The sequence below is a fragment of the Acipenser ruthenus genome, chromosome 18 (genome assembly GCF_902713425.1).
Source record: "Acipenser ruthenus chromosome 18, fAciRut3.2 maternal haplotype, whole genome shotgun sequence".
Taxonomy (NCBI): domain Eukaryota; kingdom Metazoa; phylum Chordata; class Actinopteri; order Acipenseriformes; family Acipenseridae; genus Acipenser; species Acipenser ruthenus.
Genome location: NC_081206.1, coordinates 14466875 through 14475842, shown reverse-complemented (window position 1 = coordinate 14475842; position 8968 = coordinate 14466875).

Genomic DNA, 8968 nt, shown 5'->3' with positions numbered 1-8968 from the left:
TACCCGATACATTACACTCCTCCCCCTTAGCCTTTTAACCCTTAACACAACAGTTTAATAATTGTTTTTTTTTCTAAATTGCCAATTCAAATCTAGTAAGGTAGAGGTAGACTACTCTGCCTTACAACAAGCCCAGGGGATTATTCTGCCCCTTTCTTGATGGAACTTGTTAAGAATAGGAGTGCCTAAATACGACAAATTCAGTCTCTTTGGTGCACTCCTAACTCTCCCTGGCCATCTGCAAACAGGTGTTTCCCTCACAGCTACTTCAGAAGTTGAAGGAATTCAACTACTTCTAGGAATTACTACAGGTTCAACAGTCTCAGTTGCATGTTTTGGTTCCTCCCCCTCTGGTGTTGAAACCGGCACAGTAGGTTCGATTTCCTCTGAAACCACTGGCGTGGCTGGTAACTGACTGACTACTTCAGGCAGTGAAAACTCCGTAGACAACGGCAGTTCAGTTTGTTGCTCAAGTGCCTTTGCAGGTTTACCCAGCACATTCTCCCTTTTAACTAGTAGGTGATCGATGTGGACTGTACGTCTCCTCAGTCCCTCTTGAATTAAGTATGTCACTGGACCCATGCGTTTAATAACTGTTGCACCGTTCCATTTTTCTCTTCCCCCTCGGAAATTTTGAACCAGTACTTCTTGTTGAGGTGTAAGCTCTCTCAGTGACAACGTGCCTTTGTCATGATATAACTTCTGTAACTCCTGTTTGTTTTCCACAGTCGTAGCGAGATGTTGTTTAAGCAGGGTGAAGCGTGTACTGAGCTGACGCTTTAAAAACAATTCTGCAGGAGAGCATCCTGTCACAGTGTGTGGTGTGCTCCGGTACATCAGCAGGAAGTTCGCCAAGAGATGGTGTAACGGAACTGATTTCCTACCTTGATCCCCATTGATCACTTGCTTAAAAAGAGCTTGTTTCAGTGTTTGAACTGACCTCTCTGCAGCCCCATTTGATTCAGGGTGGTAAGCAGGCACTGGAGTCTGTTTAATTCCATTCCACTTTAGAAATTTTTCGAATTCAGATGAGATAAACTGCGGTCCATTGTCTGAAACTACTTCTTCAGGTAAGCCATAAGAAGCAAACAGTCCCTGTAGCACTTCAATGGTCCTGGTTGCTGTGGTTGTTGACATGTGGAAAACTTCCATCCACTTACAATGACTATCAATCACCACCAAGAAATGCTCCTTGTCCTTCTCTGCAAAGTCAATATGTATCCTCTGCCATACTCTGGTAGGCCATTTCCACAGGTGCAAAGGAGCAACAGCTGGCACCTTGCGTACCGCCATACAGGTTCTACAGCTCTGTACCGTCCGTTCTATATCCGCATCCAACCCAGGCCACCACAGATAAAACCTAGCCAAAGCCTTCATACGACAAATACCTGGGTGTTCTTCATGCAGGTCGTTTAGTAATCCCTCTCTGTATACAGGTGGTATAACAACTTGCATTCCCCACAGTATACAGCCTTACTATGCTGAGAACTCATTTCTCCTTGTGACATATGGGCGTAGAGCTTCATCCGCCACAAAATTTGGCCAGCCATGCATTGTATAATCCCACACTTTAGACAGTAGTGGATCTTTTCTTGTGGCCTCTGCAATGTGTTTAGCATCTACTGGTAACTCCTCAACATAGGAAAAATAAAAGACATTACCTTCTTCCACTGTGTTTGCAGTGTCTTGCCCTGGCAATCTGGAGAGAGCATCTGCATTGGCATGGTCCGCAGACTTGTGATATTCAATGTCATAGGTGTATGCTAACAAAATCAAAGCCCAACGTTGCATTCTTAAAGCTGCCAATGTGGGAATTGATGATTTTGATCCTAATATTGGAATTTCTTTACTCCATAAATGATGGCAAGTGCTTCCTTCTCCACCTGTGCATATTTCTTTTCTGCATCAGTCAGCATTCTTGAGGCAAAGGCGATCGGCCTTTCTTCTCCATTTTCCATAATGTGTGATATAACCGCTCCCACTCCATATGGTGAAGCATCACACGCTAATCTCAAAGGTATCCCTGTATCATAATGAACCAGGACCTTACTGTTCAGCAGCTGCTGTTTCCCTTTTTTAAAAGCTATATCATATTCAGGTGTCCATCTCCATGGTACATCCCGCCGTAACAACTCATGTAATGGACGCAGTGTGGTTGACAGGTTTGCTAAAAATCTTCCATAATAGTTCAAGAGACCCAGAAATGAACGTAGTTCCGTCAGGTTGTTAGGCTTTGGTGCCTCTGTGATTGCTTTCACTTTTTCTGATGTTGGATGCAAACCTTCAGCATCGATCTGATGTCCTAAGTACTCGACACTCTCTTGCATGAATTTACATTTAGACAGTTTTACTCGCACATAATATTGCTCCAGTCGTCCTAACACTTCATCTAAAGTCTTCAGATGCTCTTCCTTGGAACTTGCAGTGACAAGAATGTCATCAAGGAAACATACAACATGGTCTAAGCCTTGCAGAATCTGATCCATGACAGCTTGAAAGATTGAAGGTGCGCTGGAAACACCATAAGAAAGCCATGGTGTGTGTTTACTATCAGATAGTTCTCTGAATCTGGATCCAGCTGGAGCTGCTGGTACGCTGTGAAAGATCCAATTTACTAAACAAAGTCCCTCCAGCAAGAGTGGCAAACAAATCCTGCGTGTTTGGTAACGGATACGTTTCTTCTTCCACACTCTGATTGATGGTGACTTTATAATCCCCACAAATGTGAATGGATTTATCTGATTTTGGTACTAATGAAATTTATAATTAAAGTTCGGGAGGAGGGTCAGACACCAATCTCCGCATCACCAAATTGAATCATTCAATTTACACATTAGCTAATTTAAATTGTTAGCACTATAAATACCCTCTTCACTTATCTCTCAGTTGCGTTTTGATTTCATCGTACATGCACGCATCATGGTCTGCATTCTGGATTATTCCGTTTCTACGGATGACGATCTGTTTGCTGTTTCCCCGGAGCCGAGATCCACGCAACCAGTTCAACCAGCCCTTCCCGGGCCAACTCCACCACAACTTCGGTCGGCGGTATTACCACTCCATACTTCTCAGCCCAGATGTCAGCTTCTCCTGTCTGCTGTGGCTCCTGCCTGGCCACTCGTTCCTCCGCAACTCCTGGCATCAGAGACTGGACGATCTCCCGGCTCCAGCTTTATCTTCGTAGCAACAACATCCCATTCAAATCTACAGCACGTAAGGAGAATTTGTTTACTTTATTTCATCCTTCCCGTCGCAGGCGCTATGACGTCAGCACTGATCGTTGCTTTACCCAGTGTTGCCAAGTATCACGACAAAACAAGCCCAACCCATGTCAGTATGGGTGTTTTTACAAATTCCAACCCGCGACTCAAGAAGCTAGCCCAATTTCCGCGTATTATAAGCGGACTTGAAACACCTCGCCCGCACCGAATGCATCTCCACGAAGTGCTTCTACTACCGGAAAAATCCGAAAGCAGGACCATCGCACCTGTCAATCAAAGGCTCATTTAGCAGTTCCAGAGCATTCTGGCTCCAACTATAACCTTTCAGGTTACCTCCCCTCACTGCAGGCGTCCAGCAGGCCCCTGCAGTGACCTCTTTGGCCACTATGGGCGTCCAGCAGGCCCTCATAGTGATCCTTTCTCTGTGAAATGCTTTTCTTTCTGCGCTTCAGCAGTTTTGAGCATTTGTTTCCAAAGATTGTTTTTACAGTTAGGAGAGGCTGCTCCCGCGATCTATCCTGGGGTTTCGACACCCGCCACTGTTGTATAATATGCATCTGTAACCTTTCTGGTTACACCCCCTCATCACAGCAGGTGTCCAGCAGGCCCCTGCAGTGATCTCTTTGGCCACTATGGGCGTCCAGCAGGCCCCCATAGTGCTCCCTTCACCTCCAAATATAACCTTTCTGGTTCCCTTCCCTCACTGCAGGCGTCCAGCAGGCCCCTGCAATGACCTCTTTGGCCACTATGGGCATCCAGCAGGCCCCCATAGTGCTCCCTTCACCTCCAACTATAACCTTTCTGGTTCCCTTCCCTCACTGCAGGCGTCCAGCAGGCCCCTGCAATGACCTCTTTGGCCACTATGGGCGTCCAGCAGGCCCCCATAGTGCTCCCTTCACCTTTAACTATAACCTTTCTGGTTCCCTTCCCTCACTGCAGGCGTCCAGCAGGCCCCTGCAATGACCTCTTTGGCCACTATGGGCGTCCAGCAGGCCCCCATAGTGCTCCCTTCACCTCTAACTATAACCTTTCTGGTTCCCTTCCCTCACTGCAGGCGTCCAGCAGGCCCCTGCAGTGATCTCTTTGGCCACTATGGGCGTCCAGCAGGCCCCCATAGTGCTCCCTTCACCTCTAACTATAACCTTTCTGGTTCCCTTCCCTCACTGCAGGTTCCCTAACCTTTCTGGTTCCCTTCCCTCACTGCTCATCGGCAGTTTTGAGCATTTGTATCCAGAGATTGTTTTGCCAGATTTGTAATAACTTCATTGAAGGAACCTGTGCTATTCTGCCTGTAACTTCCTTCATTTCCGCTCATCGTAACTCCACCACACCCAGCATCAACAGTCCGTCACGAAGATTGCTCCCTGCAATATGCAAATCGACCACGCCATATTCTTGATCAAAACACATGACTGGCTAAAGCCAATATATCAAACACATTTAAAATCATGCCCATTGAGCCTGTCCTCAGGGGATTGTATTTTTTATATTTCCACTTTTCTGTCCGGTCCGGTCCCCCCCCCCCCCCTACTAAACGCAATTTTCTGTCCCTCCTAGGCCATTTAAACTACATGGGAGGATTCGCAAACAAGAGGATGCCATTCAGCCCATCTTGCTCGTTTGGTTGTTAGTAGCTTATTGATCTCAGAGTATCATCAAGAAGGATCCCAGGGTGTCGGCTTCAACATTACTAAGTTGGTTCCAGACCCTCACAATTTTCTATGTAAAAAAGTGCCTCCTATTTTCTGTTCTGAATGCCCCTTTGTCTAATTTCCATTTGTGACCCCTGGTCCTGGTTCAAAAAGTCTCCTGGGTTGACGTTGTCAATACCTTTTAGGATTTTGAAAGCTTGAATCAGATCACCGCATAGTCTTTGTTTGTTCAAGTCTGAATAGCTTCTTTTCTTTTGGCCTGTCTGCATACAACATGTGTTTTAAATCCGGGACAGTTCTGGTCGCTGTTCTTTGCACTCTTTCTGGAGCAGCAATATCCTTTTTCTTTTAATGAAGTGTCCAGAACTGAACACAGTATTCTAGGTGAGGTCTTACTAATGCATTGTGCATTTTTAACATTACTTCCCTTGATTTTAAATTCAAAACTTTGCACAATATATCCGAGCATCTTGTTGGCCTTTTTACAGCTCCCCCACATTGTCTAGATGAAGACATATCTGAGTCAACATAAACTCCTAGGTCTTTTTCAAAGATTCCTTCAATTTCAGTATCTTCCATATGATATTTATAATGCACATTTTTCTTGCCTGTGTGCAGTACTTTACACTTCTCTATTAAATGTCATTTGCCATGTGCTTGCCCAGTTCTGAATGCTGTCTAGATCATTTTGAATGACCTTCGCTGCTGCAACAGTGTTTGCCACTCCACCTATTTTTGTGTTGTGTGCAAATTTAACAAGTCTGCTTACTATGCCATAATCTAAATCATTATGTAGATTAGGAATAGCAGAGGACCTAATACTGATCCCTGTAATACACCACTGGTTACCTTGCTCTATTTTTGATGTCTCCTCTAATCAGTAATTACAGTTGGGTGCGGCTGCTCCCGCATTCCCCACCCCCCATCACTGCAGGCCCCTGCAGTGACCTCGCTGGCCACTATGGGCGTCCAGCAGGCCCCCATAGTGCTCCCTTCTCTGTCAAATGGTTTTCTACCAGCTGCGAGCTTCTATTCCTTACCTCCGCGGTCTTCCAAATGTAACCTTTTAGGTTACCCTCCCCTCACTGCAGGCATTCAGCAGGCCCCTGCAGTGACCTCCCTGGCTGCCATGGGTGTCCAGCACGACCCCATAGTGGTCTCTTCTCTGTGAGATGCTTTTTCTTCTTTCAGCTTACCAGCAATTTATTCAAACACTTTCAAAACCATTCCCATTTCTTTGAATATCAGTCAGGGCCGCAATACTGCATACTCTGGAGGCCTTCTGTTTTCTACATGTTAACTACTCCCTAATCCACGTGCATGCATTTCATTGAATCCCTACTGCGTTCAATATGAGAAATTAATCTTTTATGTGGGACTTTGTCAAAAGCTTTCTCGAAATTTAAATAAACCATGTCATATGCTTTGCAATTTGTACGCAATGAGGATAAATCCTCGAGGCAGAGCTTTTATCTCCTACCTTCTCTATATTTGATCCTTTCTGTCGATTCCCTCAATGATGTCATACTTATGGTTTGGTTCCTTTCTTTTCGCAAGGAACTCTGCCTGTGGGAGCTCCTACTAAAAGAAAGGAATGGCAGTACTTTCTTTTACGACAACTGTCTCCTGCTGCACAAAGACATTCAGCCGTTCAAAGATGCAGCTCCCTCTCTTGGCTTTGGAGGATACTACAAGGGAAAATTGGTTTTCTGCTCCATGGCCCAACGAATTCAGCATTATTCCTATAACCGATCACTCCTCGTCATTGCGCAAAGTGTGTCCATTTGCTGTAGCCGCACTCCTTTTGGGGGTCTTCCTGGGCTCAAAATCCATTCTTCTCCACTCACAATTCACCTTCAGTCTAAATCTTTAACAAGATTGTTCATTCTCCCACCATATAATGAGAATATTCAGAAGGATTACCTGTTTATCTGTTACTCATCAGTTCATTTTCAGAGCTCAACACATTCTCCGCCACCTGAATATAATTGATTCTCTTTCTCGTTTCCAAACGCAGAGATCCAGAGCATTGGCTTCTGAAGACTACCTCCTGCAAACTCAGATTCCTCATTTTTCAGACCTGACATTCATGTGAGCCACCTGCTGCATTCCCTGATTTCTGCAGGCTCAAGAAACAACTCTTCTCAGCATCACTCCCCGCTCACTGCAAATGTACCGGTCATCCTGGAATTGCTTTAAAATTTCACTTTGCATTCAACATTCCTTTCCATCATTTTCAGTGCCCGTAGTGTCATCCTGTTTTATGTCCCTTAAGAACAGAGCTATAAGATTTGAATTTCCGGCATCAAGTTTTTCTACAAACTCAACTCAATTTCAGTGTCCCAGCTCTACACTCTGTAACTCACAAATTTCACTAATCCTGAAAGGGCTTCAACTATCAGAATCTCTTTCTCCTCCTGCTTGCCTACCTATCGCCATCAACGTACTCTGTTGGTGCCTCTCATCTGCTCCAGCTACTCCTGTCTGTTTTAGATAAAAACTTACAGCTCTTTCTCTTAGCCTTCTTGGGTTCCCATAGGTGCTGGGAGTCTACATCGCTCTCAAATTCAACCCCCAGATTCACCCCTTAATCTCTGACCTAGCAATCCCCTCATCTGATACCCTTTCCTTCCTGCTCAAAAGAAGTAAAACGGACCAGGAAGATTAGAGAAAGCTTTTCAATTTTGTTTATAAATTAAACTCCCATGTTGGCCCATATGACCCCTTTCTCTCTTGTCCATCTCCATCTTTCTCAGGGCGCATCACCCTCAGGCCCGCTGTTTATTAATGAAAACCGAACAATCGTCACCCAACATTTGTTCTTCTTTCACCTGATTTATTTCCAGGTCCGGATTCGCAGCTGAGCAGTTTTCCGGTCCTTCCTTCAGAATCGTAGCAGCTTTTTCCCACTGAGTTCCAGACTCTCTTATCAAACGGTTAGGTCGTTGATCCTCCAGTGCTTACCAAGTTTACATTATAACAAATATTATGGAGCCTAAAAATGCTTTTACAGAAATGTGCTCTTAAGTGTTAGTAGCCTGCCTGGAGGAAGGGCAATCGAATCAGCCATGGATTCCCAGAGGTTTATTTCCCAAAATGGGTTTTGTTTTCCTCTCCTGCGTGCTGATGATCATTTGTTAAAGGTTGGCTAAACCTTCAAGTGGGCTATATTCAATTCTAATTGTGGCATTGAGACCGGCTTGTTCTTTTTGGGGGTCTCAGCCTCGTCCAGTTGGCCAGGCAGCGAACCCTCAAACCAAGTTAGGTTTGATGCCAAATGAATGTGTATATACAGCATACTTTTCTGTTAAATCGCATACTCCGCATTCTCTACAATAAATATTTGTACTAAAACATTTTGTGATTGGTGTTTGTCCCGAACTACTGAAATTAAATTTATAATTAAAGTTCGGGAGGAGGGTCAGACACCAATCTCCGCATCACCAAATTGAATCATTCAATTTACACATTAGCAAATTTAAATTGTTAGCACTATAAATACCCTCTTCACTTGTCTCTCAGTTGCGTTTTGATTTCATCGTAACCCACCACCTCCCCATCTCCACCTTTCTTAATAACAGTTTTTATGTTTTATCAAATGGGGGTCTCAGCCTCGTCCAGTTGGCCAGGCAGCGAACCCTCAAACCAAGTTAGGTTTGATGCCAAATGAATGTGTATATACAGCATACTTTTCTGTTAAATCGCATACTCCGCATTCTCTACAATAAATATTTGTACTAAAACATTTTGTGATTGGTGTTTGTCCCGAACTACTGAATGACAATTGGTGCAGCCCAATCACTTCTGTCTACCTTGGAAATGATGCCAGTGCTTTCTAGCCTTGACAACTCCTTCTCTACAGCTTCTCTCAGCGTATATGGAACTGGTCTGGCTTTATGAAAGATTGGCTTAGCGTCTGGACGAGTACGAATCTTTGCTTTAAAATTCTTAATAGTGCCGGGCCCTTCTTGAAACATTTTTTGGTGCTTTTCTATTACTTTTGCTACTGCTTTGTCACCTGACACCTCAGCACATTCCACAGAAAAAATGCTAGCCCAGTTTAAGCAAATTTCCCTTAGCCAATTTCTACCTAAC